We start from the raw sequence: 19,664 nt of genomic DNA on the forward strand, positions 1-19,664 counted from the left end.
GCAACCCTAGAACACGCAGTGCTCTGATGGGCCACTGAATCCACTGAATAACACACATGCAGAACACTTCAAAAAGCTTCACTGTCTGTAGCTATGATGAAACATGACTGTTCAGAATTCCTGAGTAGTCAGTGGATGTCCAGCACAGACTAGGTCATAGATTCTATAATCACACATATGTGTTCTATATGTAATTCTAAGGACTAGGTGCTATAGCGACACTCACATTGGGATGTTGTTGCTGAAAAGTAGTTGAAAGTGTTTTCTTTATCTAGAGCTCTGATTGCGGTAGTACTAACTATGGCTCAGTCTGCCTGACCCTTCAGGTTGACCTCATTTAGCCACACAGACAGTGGAGGAGAGGTCAGAGGTCACACCATGTTGTTCCTCTAGAAGCAGTCAACAGGAGATGGAGAGCAGCGTTATTCAGTAATGAGGGATCAGGGCTCTTAAACATGGGAAGTGTGGGCTGACTGGACTTGTAAACAGTGACAGGTGTCTGTCTGAGTCAGGAGCAGTACACCTGCAAACTCCATAGACATCTGAAACTAGCTGAGATTGTTATGACTGGATTGGGCTTTTCAAAGAGTTTGCTTTTAGTTGTTTAACAACATCATTATATACTGCTAACCAGCCATCTGACAGTTCTCTCGTGGAAAGCTGTTAAAATCATGGTGCTGTTCAAATCATGGTTCAAATCGTGGTGCTGTTCAAATCATGGTGCTGTTCAAATCATGGTTCAAATCGTGGTGCTGTTCAAATCATGGTGCTGTTGAAATCGTGGTTCAAATCGTGGTGCTGTTCAAATCATGGTGCTGTTGAAATCGTGGTTCAAATCGTGGTGCTGTTCAAATCATGGTGCTGTTCAAATCGTGGTGCTGTTCAAATCGTGGGGCTGTTCAAATCGTGGTGCTGTTCAAATCGCAGCTATTGGAAGAAACTAGAAGAATAGAGAAGTGTGTAGGTGATATAATGTCTATATTAAATATTGCACACTTATAATGGCTGCTGTAAAAGAGACATCCCAGCCCTTTGCAAAGACGTTGAAATAAATGAAAGACATGATGTCACTCACTAAATGTATAATATTGTAGTGCTTTTTTATACTTATTAACTGTTAAATCGAGAAGAAACCGTCAATCTCTATTAGATGACGAAAGAGAGTTTTAGTGGTTGAAAGTAAAAAGAGACGTGAGGGGCAGATGGAGTAGATACCCTCTAAATGAACCCCCTTATTAACCCCTCCCTGTGCCCCCCCATATTCAGAACACCTACTCCTCATGCTATTACCTCTCTGCCTGTTTCATTATCTGGCCTGAACTCTGAATAACCCCCAGTGGTCATTCTTTATGTCACTTGGGGTACAGGGTCTGTGATTTAAATGTGCAGTCTCCATAATTTGATTTCATCATGGGGTGCTGCAGGGAGGGGGGGCTGATGGGTCTTGAGGGTCGAGTTGGTAAGCGATAGCAGAATGACTTGAAGAGCCTAATAAAGTAATCAAGCCCTTCGTTACATGGTAATAATATTGCCCCCTAAAACACTGATAACTATTACTTGGCCCAATGATTAATGAACATTAATAGCTTTTCACTTTTTCACCCCCCTCACCTCACTTTTGCCACCTCAGCTGCCAATTAGCAGTTAGAGGAGGAGAAATAAAAGCCTTGTGACTGCTGCAGCTGCCAATATTACTTCCAGAGCTGACAGGGCTGCTTCCAGCTCTCAGCCAGAGGCAGGCAGAGAGAGAGACACACAGGTAGAACAGACAGCCACTCTCATACCAAACAGGCAGACCTGTGTCTTATCCTCTCAGATTAAGACAGATTGTAATTTAGAAAATGTGGGAAATATCCATATCTATCAAGCTAAGTACATGAAAAACAAGGCATAAACCATTCATTTCCTTTGAATCAATATCTAATTAGAAAGAGTTAGACGCTATAGAGATATTGCATGTGAATGTTAGGTTGATTTGATATAGGTTGTTTTATAGTGTTGTGTGATGTCCCTTTGTGCCTCTCATGGTCAAGGGGTGGTGAGGAGATAGAGTGAGGGGACTGACAATAATTACTTATTCTCCTATCCTGGGCATGACTCTAGCTTGAATTATACACTGGTATGTATTTCCTGAGCTATATGTCAGCCCCTATAAACTAGGGTTATTAACAGATACCATCATATATTTGCACAAAACATAAAGACATAATAATACATATTACTTATTACTCGCTGTTTATTATCTATGCATTGTCACTTTACAAACTACCTCGACTAACCTGTACCCCCGCACATTGACTCGGTACCGGTACCCCCTCGTTATTGTTATGTCATTTTCTTGTGTTACTTTTTTCTTTTCTTTTTTTTCACTTTAGTTTATTTCTTGAACTGCATTGTTAGTTAATAAGGGCTTGTAAATAAGCATTTCATGGTAATTTCTACACCTGTTGTATTCAGCGCAAGTGACAAATCAAATTTGATTTGATTTGAACAGGAGGAGCTGGGGCAAAGGAGAAGGAAACTGAATAAAAGGTCTAAAATAAAGTTCCCGTATCACATAATGTCATCATCACACTTTCAAAACATGGGTATTGAATACTGGAATCATGCGTCCAATAATTATGATGTTGGATTGGAAGGACACACACATCTCAAAAATACATCTCTGTGACGGGAAGTCAAAGGGAAATAAATGCATAACAATTGGTCAAATGTAATTACCCACCAATGGAAATTGAATGTCTAGGAACCTACCCTCCCAGTCCCATACTAAAACACACAGGATATGTCCCAAATGGCATCCTGTTCCCTATATAGTGCACTACTTTTAACCAGGGTCCATAGCGTTCGGGTCAAAAGTAGTGCAATATATAGGGAATGGGGTGCTATTTGGGACACATTCCACAGCCTTTCCTTTCTCTAAAGAGTGGCTGCTATTGACCCGCTGTGCTGCCAGAGAACCCTGATCATTCAAGTGCCATCAATATGACCCAGCTTGTTTACACCTGGAGAGGACACGATTGTGTAGTGGAAATCAATGGGAATCACCTGAGTGGCACCTCGTCCACTGTGACAGGGGAGTAAGGGGGACTGGGGGGACAGACGCTTAGGGAGGGTGACAGGCTTTCAACTGATCCTGCAAAGGCCTGACCTGGAGACAGCCTTGTGACTAAAGTAAACATCATCTCTGTGGTAGAGGTGAAGGGCAAAGCTAGCTATCAGCTGTGATACCTCACTTCTCAGACAGGGCTTCAGATTGATACTGTATTACCTTCATCTCTCAAGATATAAGGCTTCAGCTAGATACACTACATGACCAAAATTATATGGTCATCTGCTTGTCAAACATCTCATTCCAAAATCATGGGCATTCATATGGAGATGGTCCCCCCTTTGCTGCTATAACAGCCTCCACTCTTCTGGGAAGACTTTCCACTAGATGTTGGAACATTGCTCCAGGGACTTGCTTCCATCCAGTCGGGTTGGGCACTGATGTTGGGCAATTAGGCTTGGCTCGCAGTTGACATTCCAATTCATCCAAAAGGTGTTCAATGGAGTTGAGGTCAGGGCTCTGTGCGGGCCAGTCAAGTTCTTCCTCATTGATCTCGACAAACCATTTCTGTATGGACCTCGCTTTGTGCAAGGGGGCATTGTCATGCTGAAACAGGAAAGGGCCCGCCCCAAACTGTTGACACAAAGTTGGAAGCACAGAATTGTCTAGAATGTAATTGTATGCTGTAGCGTTAAGATTTCCCTTCACTGGAACTAAGTGGTCTAGCCCGAACCATGAAAAACAGCCCACACCATTATTCCTCCTCCACCAAACTTTACAGTTGGCACTATGCATTGTCAGCCAGATGGTGAAGCGTGATTCATTACTCCAGAGAATGCTTCCACTGCTCCAGAGTCCAATGGTGGCACATTTTACACCCCTCCAGCTGACGCTTGGCATTGTGCGTGGTGATCATAGGCTTGTGTGCGGCTGCTCGTTCATGGAAACCCATTTCATGAAGCTCCCGACTAACAGTTTTTATACTGACGTTGATCCAGAGGCAGTTTGGAACTCGGTAGTGAGTGATGCAAGATTTTTAAGAGCTATGTGCTTTAGCACTCTGTGGTCCCGTTCTGTGAGCTTGTGTGGCCTACCACTTCGCGGCTGAGCCGTTGTTGCTTCTAGACGTTTCCACATAACAATAACAGCTCTAGCATGGCAGAAATTTGACAAACTGACTTGTTGAAAAGGTGGCATCCTATGACAGTAGCATATTGAAAGTCACTGAGCTCTTCAGTAAGGCCATTCTACTGCCAATGTTTGTCTATGGAGATTACATGGCTGTGTGCTCGATTTTATACACCTGTCAGCAACGGGTGTGGCTGAAATAGGTGAATCCACTAATTTGAAGGGGTGTCCACAAACTTTTGTATATATAGTGTATCTAGCCTGATATCTCACCTCAGACATAGGAATTCAGCTATCTATCTATCCTGATACCTCAAGCCTAATACCTCCCCTCGGACATGGGTCTTCTCATGGCTCACTCTGGGGCCTGTACCTAGAACCTCCATCCCTTCCCCTCTCCCTGATGGTTGTCTACAGTTAAAGAGAGTGATGAGGGAGCCACTACCAACTACCACCCTCGGTTTTGAGTCATGCTTGTGGCTGGAAGTGAGGAGAGGAGGGGGGGATTGGGGGAAGATGGGGGCAACTGACGTTGCCAGTTTTTGACCCTGCTGCATGGGGCTCCATCTGGAAAGCAGAACATGGGTATGTATTTCTGCTAAGGTATTATGAAAGGGGAATTACAGAGGAGGGGAGAAAATAGGTTCTGCATTCCAACAGGTTGCGTTTTCGCTAACCTGCTAACACTTTAAAAAAATTACTTAGCTGAACGAACTTGGCTGGTAGAGTAATTCGTACTTTGCAATATCCATATGTAGACCATCATAATACATGAAATGTGAGTATGTGGCTTTTGCCATTGTAAGAAATAATTGAGATTTATTTTCAGACAGAACAATGTCGACGTGATCCATAAGAGGATTATTGGAGGAGTTTGACCACACTACTTTTAGGGATCAAAAGATAAGAAGATGGCCTTACCTGAAATGAAGACCCAAAAGAGAAGAGAAAAAGAGAAAGCAGTATTATAAACATGGCTCGGTGATAACGGATGAATTTGCACCAAAATATTTTTTGATCATTTCTCCAGACATGTTAAACTCGATATCAAACTTGAGAAAAATAAACACACCTTTTACATTTCCATGCATTACCTGTTCTCAAATCTCAAGTCATATTCAAATATAATCATACCTCCTAGTATACTATCATTTAGAATGCCACCCAGTATCCCATGGGAGGTTATCAAATTCAGCGTGGACCAGACACCTCTGCCTGTAGACCACAGTACAGCGTGGCTGATCTCCAGTCCCTCCTGTCCCCACCCTCGCCCTTGTGCTGCGGTGTAAACACAGATTGTTAGGTTAGGGGTTAAAAGTGTTGTGCTTAGATTCTTTGACAGTAATCTAATTTCTCCTCTCTTGCGCATCTGTATTTATTTGGTTTTGTCAACACTCACGGCTCTTTTTTCTCCCTTTTGCCTTCTGTGTATTGATCCCCCCTAATGGATTGGATCTGATTCCAGAGCGTCTAACATGCTTTTGTATCCTCTTATTTTCACCCAGGAAAATCGATCTGGAAGGCCTGAAAATCAGCCAGGATCAGGTTTAAAGGAATCCACCATGGCAGAAAGACATGGTGAGCAGTGGAGGAGTGGAGAGGGATGAGACTGAATGACTGATAGGAAGAAGAGTGTTTGTCCTACAGACAGGAACTACAAGCCATATTGTATTTTTTTTCTCACTGTCTCCATACAGCATCCAGCCTGGTTTATTTTTCTTTGTTGAGTCAATTTTACCACGTTGTTTGGTTAGATTTCAAAATTGTGAAGCATCTTATGTGAATGGGATTGTATTTTTTGCTATTTTTTGCTATTCTCAATGTAACGCTAAAACGATTGTGTGTGAAAATCAAACTGAGAGCTGAGTGTTTGTATCGTATCAGGCTGTGAACTGAACTCCTCTGGGTCTTGTTACCTGCTGCTTACTGCTGAGGAATATGAAGGAAGGAACCATAAGAGTACAGCCAATCGATAGAGACCTCATTCCTGCTGACACAGCATTCTCTCCTTGTGAGGTGATTTTATTGATTAATGCTATAATCATTAGCTTTTTAGTATATTGGCAGTGCCATAGTCTTAATATTTCCAATAAAGGGTATTATCTAACTGTTCATGGAGTGTGACAGTGGTATCCTTTCGACCTTCATTAATGTCAGGGCTAAATGTGTTTCTGCTGCTGCGTCTACCTCATCCCCCTGCTAGACACACACACACACACACACACACACACACACACACACACACACACACACACAGACACACAGACACACAGACATACACACACACGCACACACGCACACACGCACACACACACACACACGCACACACACACACACACGCACACACAGACACACAGACAGACAGACAAAGAGAGACAAACACAGATACACACACTCTAACTGATGGAGCTGTGTTGAATCTGAGAAGGGACTAAATCAATGGCCGCTACTCTGGGTTTCAGTGTGTGGCAGGCCGGGTGGTGGAGGCCAGTCACAGAGGCGGTTGGTGTGTGATCTGAGTGTGAAAAGCGGGGGTTTGGAGGAGCTGGAGGAGCTGAGGTACTCAGGGGGCCAGCCAGGGCCCACCAGGTCTGAAACACGAGCCCAGGGCCTGATCATTTATAAATGGGAAGATATCAATGGCCTCTCTGCCTTTTCACACAGCTGAGCAAATTGGAGGACTTGTCAGGAGTCACAACACGGGGGGCCAGGCAGGGGAGAAGGCTGCAGGAAGAGGAGCCAGGCTGGCGCTGCCTGGTGAAGCCTGGGTGGGAGAGGCCTGACAAACAGACAGAGAGACATCCAGATCCCTCAGGGACCCTGGAGGAGCTGACACATGGGCTATGTCCCAAATGGCACCTTATTCCCCATATAGTCCACTGCTTTTGACCAGAGCCCTGTTGTGCACTATATAGGGAACCCTTTGGGACACTGCCATGGAGAGGCCTCCTCTGCTCCAACACAATGGGAGATTCAGAATAGGGCCTTGCTGCTCTGAATGTCAGCCCTTATAAACAGCTCTTGAAGCTGCACTCTGATTTTGTGGTGTCTGGTTTTAAGCCAGGTTGTGAAGCCACTAGATAACAATCCAAATATAACGCAGAACCCTTGATCAGAGTGTAATCGCACACAAGCTCTGATGGTAATGTGTGGTAATGTGTTTGACTTAAGCTAGGTGGTAGAGAGGATGGACGAAAATGTTGAATATGTAAAACAAATACAAACATTTTATTATTAAGCCCTCAATAACATACTTTTCCCCCCAATTTACAATGAACAGAAATATAAACTCAACATGAAACAATTTCAAGATTTTGCTGAATTACAGTTCATATAAGGAAATCAGTCAATTAATCTATGGATTTCACATGACTAGGCAAGGGCACAGCCATGGGTGGGCCTGGGAGGGCATAGGATCACCCACTTGGGAGCCAGGCCCACCAACTGGGGTGCCAAGCCCAGCCAATCAGAATGAGTTTTTCCCCACTAAAGAGCTTTATTACAGACAGAATTACTCCTCAGTTTCATCAGTCCGGGTGGCTGGTTGAGGAAGGTCCTGGGCTGGCATGGTGGTCTGCGGTATTTAGTCCGGTTGGACGTATTGCCAAATTCTGGAAACCGACGTTGGAGGCGGCTTATGGTAGAGAAATTAACATTCAATTATCTGGCAACAGCTCTGGTGGACATTCCTGCAGTCAGCATGCCAATTGCATGCTCCCTCAAAACTTGAGACATCTGTGGCATTGTGATGTGTGACAAGACTGCACATTTTAGAGTGGCACAAGGTGCACATGTGTAATGATAATGCTGTTTAATCACCTTCTTGATATGCCACACCTGTCAGGTGGATGGATTATCTTGGCAAATTTGAAATGCTCACTAACAGGAATGTAAACAAATTTGTGCACAACATTTGAGAGAAATAAGCTTTTTGTGCATACAGAACATTTCTGGGATCTTTTATTTCAACTCATGAAACATGGGACCAACAGTTTACATGTTGCGTTAATATTTTAACGCAATATTCAGTGTAAATACTGAAGATACAGTACACAAGTATAGCCTATATGACTATGGAAAACACATACAGTGCTATGCAGTAGTATACATACCAGTGGTAGAAAAAACGCACAAGCTGCATCAACCGGACACTTACATTTAGAGAGTCCCAGTGTTTGAAATGACCTATGACCTTTCCTGTACGTCGGAAACTGCCCATGGCTGCCTGCTTGACTGTGCTTGTCATGAGCCTCCTTTAGGAGTAGGAGGAGCCTGTGGCCTTCTGTACTGCACCTAAGGCGGCTGGGTCTGGAGAGGGGAGGTTAATAGTTCTCCGAGCCAATGAGCTGGCACAGAGCTACTGACCAGAGCCAATGAGGTGGCACCGAACTCCTGACCCCTAAATAAATCACAGACTACAGTAGGACTCACCTAAGAGATCCGTCTGTGTGTAGAGTGACACCTCTGTGACCGGTCTATCACCTGGGCTGTAGTGTACTGGAGAAGGGTCATTAAGCTCTGATATACTGGCTAATGGTCACTACCCTGCATCACCATAGTGAAGGGAGTACGTGATCATTATGGAGTGAAGTAAAACTATGTTTGGATTTTCAAAGCAAATAAAGACCTCAGACACCCCTATGCTTCTGTCTAAGGGGTGCGGAAACACCTTACATAGGTGTGTACAGTATGTTATCAGCACACCGCATACCTCTCTCTCTCTTTCTCTCTCTCTCTCTTCCTCTCCACCTGCCTCTGAGGATGACTACAAAATATACAGTCGCTTGTTCTCCTCACAGACTAGATATCATCTAGATATTATCAACTGGTCCAGGACTTTTAACAGTATCCTTTGCCGTAGACATGAGGCATGAACATGAGCCATAGACATGAGCCATAGACATGGGACATGAATATGAGCCATACACATGAGCCATAGACATGAGCATTGTTTTGGTTTGGACCAGACTGGTAATCTGGCTGCTGAAAGCTATGGTTGTCATTACATGACTACATTTATGTAAATTTCCATAAATTAAAGAAATACACACACACACTACATAGGAAAAATCTAGCTCTGTAACCAAAGCAAAAAACGCAGGCTTTTAACCTCACAAAGAGGACAAACCAGTTAACCTATTATAATAGATACGTATGCCTCTTAAATGTGTGTTGTACCAGGCTAATTTATTATTCAATATCTGACCTTTATGTCACAAGATGGTGGACCCTTCCTGTGTGAGTGCTATAGATTAGTAATGTGACCTCTAACACTCCTGGGAAGAATATTCACAGAAATAAAAAATGAGCCAGATGATAAGAAATTAATGTCACTGGAGCTGAATAATTAACTCATACATGTTTTAATGTCATGGGTTTCCTGACACATCTTTGCTGGTGTAAAATCAAATCCCCAAATCTTACCCCCCTGGCTCCATGGATCTACACACAAGCACACGCACACGCACACGCACACACACACACACACACACACACACACACACACACACACACACACACACACACACACACACACACACATACATACATACATACATACATACATACATACATACACACACATACACACATACACACACAGACAAAAAGCCCTCACAGATTTATCACCCAAGCCCTGCTCCCGTCGGCATCACAGTGGCTGATTTTCTCATTTCATAGGCCACCGGGGTAGAACAGGCATGTGCTTGTTCAAATCCACCCAGCAAGACGGACCGGTCTCACAACACAAATTTCTCTTTAGCAGCTTAACAGATGCCAAGCAGGAGGGTTGGGGGGAGGAGGTGGGGAACATGGGGGGATGCAGGCAGCCATTGAGAGCCCTTGACACATGCTTCACCCATCATACCTACTGTGCAGACATATAGACAAGACAAGGACGGAGGGGGGGAGAGAGAGAGAGAGAGAGGGAGAGAGAGAGCGCGAGAGAGAGAGCGAGGGAGAGAGAGCGAGGGAGAGAGAGGGAGAGAGAGAGTGAGCGAGAGAGAGAGCGCGAAAGAGAGTGAGGGAGAGAGAGAGAGAGAGCGAGAGAGAGAGAGAGCGAGAGAGAGAGAGAGAGAGAGCGAGGGAGAGCGAGGGAAAGAGGGAGAGAGAGAGAGAGCGAGAGAGAGCGTGAGAGAGAGCGAGGGAGAGAGAGAGAGAGAGAGAGAGAGAGAGAGAGAGAGAGAGTGCGAGAGAGAGCAAGAGCAAGAGCGCGAGAGAGAGCGAGGGAGAGAGAGAGGTTCTGGTGCAGGCTCTCTCCGCCAGCTCTAACATCCATGACTAAGAGGTGAAACACTGTGGGTTTTATTTATCATTCCATGCCACTGGGTTTAAATGATACCACACCGCCGCCGGCACTTTTTCCTCTGCCTTTCCTGTGTGGCAAGCGGTGCGCAGCTTCTCTTCAAATATAGAGATCATGTTTGTATTGTTTGACACAGAGGCCTGATGGAGTGGGTATTCTGCTCCTGCCGACACTCTGCCCCCCTCCCTGCCACAGCTTGAGCTATGAAAACAGCCCATCAGGCTAGCAGACAAGGCAGGCTATTAGGAAGGAGAGCGGGGAGCCACATGAAAGGCATCTGCCGCCCGACACATAGGAGAGAGGAGGCAGACTCGTAGCTAAACGTGTGTGTGTGTTTCAGTGTGTGTGGGGAGAGTGTGTGTGCGTGTGTTTGTGTGTTTGTGAGTGTGTTTGCATGTCCCACAGACTGAGAAAATCTGTGTTTTTGAACGCAGTGCTGTAAGACCAAATTTAATTGGATGCTTTTGAAATGATCCAGGCTTATTGATGTAATGGTTTGCTCATGGTGCGGTTGAAGAGGTACTCACGCCTTTAACAATACGTAGTGCCTCATTAGTGCGTAAGCTAACGCTAAGCATACTGGTTTCATACATACTGGGTTGTATAATCAACAGAAAGAATGCTGATAGGGTGTATGCTGACCATCCCCATAACATACTGGTTTCGTACTGAGTGTATAACTAACCGCAAGAATACTCTAATTGAGGTAGACAATGAGTATGTACCATAAGACTAAATGGAGCACCTAAAGCTGCAAAATGGCTACTGTATGAACTCCCCATGAGGATAATTCACCTCACACCACCTCACACCAGCCAGGGGAAAAAGCTGGATGACACCTGCTCTCTACCTAGACAAAATAAGGTAAGATGTGTTTTGAGAGCAACCCAAAACTACCTAAACAAATACTAAGCATTATAGAAGACACATTCTATACAGTCCTTTTAAAAGAGCTTGTGTGTTCCAATGGCATGGCCCGACCCCCCTGTCTAATAAATGAGCTACGGGAAATAATGACAAGGCAAAGCCCCTTCCTTTCCCAATGTTAAAAGTTTAAGACGACAGAGTTCATGTTAAAAGTTGAAGACAGCGGTGTCAACATGCCATGCGAGAAGACACTGTTACACCTGTTTTTTTTCTCTCTCAACTTAGGTGGCTTGGGGGGGAAGAGAGCGAGAAGGGGGGAAACTCCTTTGATGCTGCTCCAGATGGATTCGCAGTGAATAAATAAAGAGGAGCCAGGAAAATATACAAGGCCCTGGGTGGGTAAAGCCTGGACCTTGGCTGGGGAGCCGACCCATAGGAAAGGCCCTCTGTTAGGCATGAGTTCAACAACCCCCCCACCCCTGACCTTACAGTGCCACACTGGGGCCTGCTGGGACACGGCGGGATGTGGGGGTTGTTATTGTAACATGGCTAACTCATGGGTCAACTCCCCAGCCATTTATTTAACACAGGGACTCCAACTGGGTCCTATATGCCATTACACAGACTACAGGGAGAGACAGACAGAGCAGTCCTCCCCATGTGAGGCCTTCTCTTCAGGGAGAGAGAGAAAAAATCCTCCTTGTTTTTCTAACTTTCCCTTAAATTCAACAGGTCTCATTGAAATGTTTTAAATATCGTGTTCAACCTGTATTCTAACCTGAATATCATCTCTGGGTGTATTAGTTCATCTATAACCAGTGCCAAAAAATGGAACATATTGTGTATTGGTCCAGTTACTGATCAGATCAACCCGATAATATGTTGTTTTGTACCCTGTTCTTTCCCTTCTGTGCTGCTGTTGTAATAGTGTTTGTGCTTCCATACAAAGACTCCGGATGGACATCTCTGGATGTCTGGATTGCACATGCTGCCGTATTGTATTTGGCATCCATGTTCCCACAAACAGATCACAATGCATCCGCGGCTCCCTCTGGGCAGCTCCCTCTGGGCAGCTCCCTCTGGGCAGCTCCCTCTGGGCAGCTCCCTCTGGGCAGCTCCCTCTGGGCAGCTCTCTGTTTGCTCTCGGAGCAGCTGTCGTGGAAATGGCCCTGTAAGCTTTCCCTAATTACTTAACATGGTCTGGGTCTAAACGGCTGCACCTCCTTTTAGCCCTCCACCAATCGAGCCAGGACTGCCAAGCCAATCCTTCACTGGGCAAACAAACTCCTCTGCTCCTCTCTGCTATGTAGAAAGAGGCTGGGGGGATGAGGGGATGGGAGAAGAAGAGGGAGGGGGGAGTAAAACACATTGCATCCCACCTAACCCCCCACCACCCCATTTCCCTGGGTCAGGCCGATAGCCCCCCCATCCCCCTGGCAACCAGGCAGGACCCCACACACAACACTCCTCACACACACATCCCTGAGTCCCCCCATCCCCCTTTCTGCTCCCTCCACCACCACCACCCTCACCACCAGCTGGCCCCTTGCTCCCTCTGCCTCTCTAAAAGAGGGGATCATCGCTCAGCTAGCAGTCTATTGTTCAGCTCATGAAGTGACTGCTGGCCAATTAGCAAGTTAACAAGTTAAGAGGTGGACTCTGTCAAATGCAGAGCTTTTTCACCCCAAGGTCGCCAGTGGGGTATCCCAGACCCATTACAATGCAGAGGAGAAGGACCAGTTAAAATGGCTGCTGAGGAGAGGGGCTAAGGGCTGAGTCTAGCATGATGACAAGGAAATCTGGTAGCACCCCCCCTTTTAAGTCTGAGGGTCACTTTGTTTATATCCAATCACAGTAGAGCTCTAAAACCCAGAGCTCCGAGCGTGTTTTATTGCTGCTCAGAATCCAGCAGATAATTACAGAGGTGAGACGCTTTGCTATTCCTGGTTGTTTTACGAGGTTTGCGTAAACTCATTTGTAACCAAATCCATGTCAAAATTCCGTATATTAACATTTTGGCTCACCTGTGGTCTCCAGGGGAATGCAGAGAGTGACGGCCAGACAAAAAAATTATAATAATCTCCCCGTCTTTATCACCTCAATAAGGTTGAACGTTTTACTTCATAACAAAGCAGGACCATATTTTTCCTTTAAACTGTGGCCATTTGCATTGTGCATGGGGGTGGGTTCACAATCCATTCTTTTGGCTACACGTCCTTTCAATGTCAGCTCCCTAAGCCATTTGGCCTCCACTCCCCCACCTCCTCGGAAAGACAAAGCCCCCAATTTGTCACGTCATGTCCAGCTGTTGACTGGCGGGGACCTCCTCTAGTCCAGAAAAAGAACCACAAGCTGGGGAAGCCAATGGTTTCTTCCCCCTGCCTTTCTGTGGGAATGTTTGCCCAAGGAGACAATGCAGCCACTCTGGGGGGGGGGGGGGGGGGGTCTCCCAGGGGGTATCTATACACACCCCTGCACCCCCTTAACCCCTCCCAAGTAATGGAACCCTATTCGGAGCTGTCCACCTTGAAAAGGAGCACCATTGAGCTGAGAGAGGATGGCAGAATAGAATCATTAAGCTCCAATAACCACACTGTGAGTGCCAGGACAGTGACAGGGTAGGGTAAACTGCCAGCTCACACACACTCACACAAACCTTAGTCCCCCCGCCTGGTCACTTTCACTTTGTGTGTTCCCAGCTTTAAGAGGAGCTAGGCTGGGGAAGAGACAAAGGAATGAGACCTGTGCCTCTATAACGGCAGGGAGCGGAGCGCTAGAACAGCTAATGAAAGAGTTATAAACTCCCCCCTATCTATCTATAAGGGATACATTTAGACACAGCACTCATTTGTACAGTAATTTAATTTGGTAGACAAAATGGTGGTGGCCAAATGCACCTGCAACCAATTTATACACGTGACTCATTATTATTCATGTGACATTTGACCCCTCGGGCCTTGTCTTCAAACCTTTCAATCCAAATTCTATACACTTACTGCCACATATCGACACTCACAGGCTCCCCCCTGCATTTCTAAGAAATATGTCCCTTTTTTATACAATAAACAGTAGACCTAGGCCTTCTCTCATTTCGAGAGGTTCAAACCAACACCTATAATCATGATGTCAAAAATCTAAGCATTAAGACAGGGTAGCACTCTGGTTATGCTGTATTTGATATTTGGCGTGTGGTCGTGTCCTTTCAGGCAGAGAAAGGTGGGGTAGGTGCTCCCTGCTCTCCGTTTTAATGTACTCCACAATTACAGCTGTCACAGCAGCCAGCAGAGAGGAGCCCACGGTGGTGGTGTAGTGTGTTATTATCCCCTCCATCACCCCTTTACCCCAACCCCCCCACACCCCTCATCCCTTTACCCCAACCCCCCCACACACCTCACCCCTTTACCCCAACCCCCCCACACACCTCATCCCTTTACCCCAACCCCCCCACACACCTCCTCCCTTTACCCCAACCCCCCACACCCCACACCCCATCCCTTTACCCCAACCCCCCCACACACCTCATCCCTTTACCCCAACCCCCCCACACACCTCCTCCCTTTACCCCAACCCCCCACACACCTCATCCCTTTACCCCAACCCCCCCACACACCTCATCCTTTTACCCCAACCCCCCACACACCTCATCCCTTTACCCCAACCCCCCACACACCTCATCCCTTTACCCCAACCCCTACCACACACCTCATCCCTTTACCCCAACCCCCCACACACCTCATCCCTTTACCCCAACCCCCCCACCCACCTCATCCCTTTACCCCAACCCCCACCACACACCTCATCCCTTTACCCCAACCCCCACAACACACCTCATCCCTTTACGCCAACCCCCACCACACACAGCATCCCTTTACCCCAACTCCCACCACACACCTCATCCCTTTACCCCAACCCCTCAACACACCTCATCCCTTTACCCCAACCCCCACAACACACCTCATCCCTTTACCCCAACCCCCACAACACACCTCATCCCTTTACCCCAACCCCCCTCATCCCTTTACCCCAACCCCCCACACACCTCATCCCTTTACCCCAACCCCCCACACACCTCATCCCTTTACCCCAACCCCCCCACACACCTCATCCCTTTACCCCAACCCCCCCACACACCTCATCCCTTTACCCCAACCCCTACAACACACCTCATCCCTTTACCCCAACCCCCACCACACACCACACACCTCATCCCTTTACCCCAACCCCCCACACACCTCATCCCTTTACCCCAACCCCCACCACACACCTCATCCCTTTACCCCAACCCCCACAACACACCTCATCCCTTTACGCCAACCCCCACCACACACCGCATCCCTTTACCCCAACTCCCACCACACACCTCATCCCTTTACCCCAACCCCCACCACACACCTCATCCCTTTACCCCAACCCCTCAACACGCCTCATCCCTTTACCCCAACCCCCACAACACACCTCATCCCTTTACCCCAACCCCCCCACACACCTCCTCCCTTTACCCCAACCCAACCCCTCCCTACACCTCAACCCTTTACCCCAACCCCCACCACACACCTCAACCCTTTACCCCAACCCTCAACCCCCACCACACACCTCATCCCTTTACCCTCAACCCCCACCACACACCTCATCCCTTTACCCCAACCCCCACCACACACCTCAACCCTTTACCCCAAACCCCCTCCCCTCCCCACACCTCATCCCTGTACCCCAACCCCCAACCCCCACCACACACCTCATCCCTTTACCCCAACCCCCCCACACACCTCATCCCTTTACCCCAACCCTCTCCCCACACCTCAACCCTTTACCCCAACCCCCAACCCCCACCACACACCTCAACCCTTTACCTCAACCCCCACCACACACCTCATCCCTTTAACCCAACCCCCTCCACACACCTGATCCCTTTACCCCAACCCCCACCACACACCTGATCCCTTTACTCCAACCCCCCCACACACCTGATCCCTTTACCCCAACCCCCACCACACCTGATCCCTTTACTCCAACCCCCCCACACACCCCATCCCTTTACCCCAACCCCCCCACACACCCCATTCCTTTACCCCAACCCCCCACACACCCCATCCCTTTACCCCAACTCCCCACCCCCCCATCCCTTTACCCCAACCCCCCCATCCCTTTACCCCAAACTCCCACAACCCCCCATCCCTTTAAACCAACCCCCCCACACACACCTCAACCCTTTACTCCAACCCCCCACACACCCCATCCCTTTTCACTGGGTGAAATATTGGAGGGAGGGAGGCAGAGAACAAACCCTCTCATAAATATTACCTCTATGAACGGAGAGGAGCCTCCACCACCAGAAAGGGGATGGGACGATATGGGTGGTGGGGGAGGGGTAATGGGGGGGGGGGGGGTATATGCTCCTCATAAATTATTCCAGTGTGCAATAATATTTGCTTGGTGGAACGAGCCCCCTGTGGAGCGTTTGGCCTGCTGCAGCATCAGTAGTACTGCTGTCATCCAGGAGGCTGAGGACAAGAAGAGGAAAGGAGGAGGACAGGATGAGAGGAGGAGGAGTTAATGAGCGGAGGAAGAGAAGAGGACAGGAGAGGAGAAGAGGAGGAAAGGAGCAGAGAGGAGGACCCAAAACAGTTAGTTAGATGACAGGGAACCTCCTCTATGGAGGAGGACAGGGTGAATTGAGGAGTTCTGACTACTCCAACCAGAGGAATATCAGAGATGGAGAGGGTAGAGACACCCAACCAAACACATACACAAGATCCAGCCACACTCAACTGAGACGAGGCAACACCTGACAAGTGATGCCTTATCTCTGTGGATTTTACTACATTGATTTACTGGCCTCCCTGCTTGCCAGAGTGTAAACCAAACCAACAAGACAGATTGCAACTGACCTGGATGAAGAGCCAATGCCGAGGCCTTTTATTGCAGTGTGGAGGGAGAAAAAAACTGTGTCCAGACATATCTTATGGTATCTTATTGTCCTATGTGTCTGGTGGACAATAGTCCCTATCCCTGAGTGGCTCTGGGAGGGACAGCATCAGTTAACCCCTATACGTACCAACCCCTATGCTCTGCACTACCCATTGTGTGGATAGTGGATGGTGAACATTTTCCATATGCCCTCCTGTACTGGATGTTGTTCAGCTTGAGTGTTCAGCCAAGGGCAGTACACTGACTCATTCACTGCTCTACACTGCCATAGATTGGAGGAGCTGTGAGGAGCTGTGTGACTGTCTGCCTGGGGCTGGGGCTGGGGTGGATGGATCTGAGCCAGAATCCAAGGCTCCCTCTGGGCATGGTGAGAGCAGATCAGCATCCTTCCTCTCCCCCCAGGCCCCCCCTTCACTCCCCCCAGCCCCAGCACATCCCTCCTGTCCCATCAATACGCCTATAATCTCCACAGCCAATGTGCCTTGCCTGACTATCCCTGACTCTGTAGGAGAACAAAGGGAGAGGGCAGTCAGGGTGTTATAGATCCCTGCTTCTCTCTGTTCTCCTTAAATCAGGTCACGGGGAGAATCACGGGCAGAGCCGGCCACCGTTTGGCAGGGGATTCAATTGGCCGCCACTCTTTAAGGCCGGGGTGTCAGAGGACACTGCTCGCCATAATGGGCCCCAATCTTCCTCACAGCCTGTCGGGATTCATTTACAGGCCTGGTAATGTGATGTTCTGTGTGTGTGTGTGTGTGTGTGTGTGTGTGTGTGTGTGTGTGTGTGTGTGTGTGTGTGTGTGTGTGTGTGTGTGTGTGTGTGTGTGGGTGTGATGCCTTCTCTCCTCTTTCCCAGAGCTAGCCGGGGAGGGTAATATTCACCCTGAGCAACCTAACTAAATACCTCCTGCCTATTTGTCTCAGTGTCACACAACAAGACCAACCAGCTTTTTCTCTACTGTGCTTTTCCATTCAGTTGGTCAGCAGGATAAACACAGCACCTTTACAATCAATCAAAATACTACACAACATCATTTTGAATATATAATACACTACATGAAATGCATGTTACACTTGTATGGGGGTATAGGTTACCCCATCAATACAGAATAATCATCTATGACCAAATGCTCGTCATTTAAGCCATTCAAAAAGGGTGCAGCAATTTCCATTTCCCTTGGTGGGCTTGTTCATTTCTGGCCAGCAAGCAAACGTATGGCCTTTATTTCTGAACGTCAGCAGATTAGGTGTAGAAAGTCAGGCCAGCACTTAAGACCAGAGTGGCTGGGCCAGACACAGGAGGTCATCCTCAAAACTCAGGTCACAGGGTGGCTATGAAAAACTCCCACCCACCCAGGTCTATTCTCCCAGCTGATAGGCCAGGAGCCCTGACTGACAGGTATGGGATCAAATGGCGTGCTGGTATGTGATACTTGGCACCAGCTGAGGGAGGTGAGGAGGTTTCTCAGTGCTCAGTCTGCTCCCCCAGAGGCCCAGAGGAGTCATAATCAGACCCTTGTAATACACTAGTACTTGTGTGGTCCCCTGGGCTCATTTGCATACTAATTACTGATTACAAATGAGAGGCTGGTTGATTGTGTTCCGCCTGTTCTGTGTTGCGGCTCTCAGATCCCCGTGATCCTGCTAAGGAGCTTATCCTCCGCCACGTCATGCTGCCTACTCTCTCGCTCTACATATATACAGCTCCTCATTGGTATTATAATAAAGCACCTGAAAGACACATAAAACATTATATACTGCCAAAGTGTTGTTTTCATACCAATTAACACTGGGCCTGATTTATCCTCTCTCTCACACACACATAGCACATACTGTCTGCACACACACACACACACACACACACACACACACACACAGTTGGGTCTGTGTGGTGGTAAGGTGGTAGTGGCAACAGGGTTAGAGTGTTGGGGGGGGGGGGGGGGGGACTACACTACAACTTCACCTCAGGGGGTGGCTTTGAGAGGGACTTGATAGCAGCTAGCAAATCATCATGTTATTCTGCTCAGTTGGCTGGTGTAACAAGCTAAACTGTCTTTTATAGGTAGACACTCTTACTGGTGTTGTGATCACGTAATTGTGTCATTTTGGGAGGAGATAGAGAGTGGTTTTGGATTGCTGTAGGAAAGTGTGTTGGGCTACGCTCTGTCTACTGTCTCACTTTCTTTAGCCTTTTTTGGCCTCGCTCTCTCTATCCCTCTTTCTGCCTCATTCATTCTCTCTCTCTGTCTCTCTCTCTGTCTGTCTCTCTGTCTCTCTCTCTCTCTACCACTCTATATATATATATCTCTCTCTATTGAGGGCCTATTTTATACATCTCTTTCACAGCTGTGACGTTTTGCCGACAAACTAGTGGGGGTCTTTGCTT

General features: G+C 47.4%; 1 protein-coding gene across 7 annotated transcripts in view; it reads right to left on the bottom strand.

Annotated features, from left to right (window-relative positions):
• rnf220a (ring finger protein 220a) overlaps positions 1 to 19,664 on the bottom strand; it is a 172,769-nt gene that overhangs the window by 86,205 nt on the left and 66,900 nt on the right. The gene's annotated exons all lie outside the window — the stretch shown is intronic.

Source organism: Salmo trutta, chromosome 21 (genome assembly GCF_901001165.1).
Source record: "Salmo trutta chromosome 21, fSalTru1.1, whole genome shotgun sequence".
NCBI lineage: Eukaryota > Metazoa > Chordata > Actinopteri > Salmoniformes > Salmonidae > Salmo > Salmo trutta.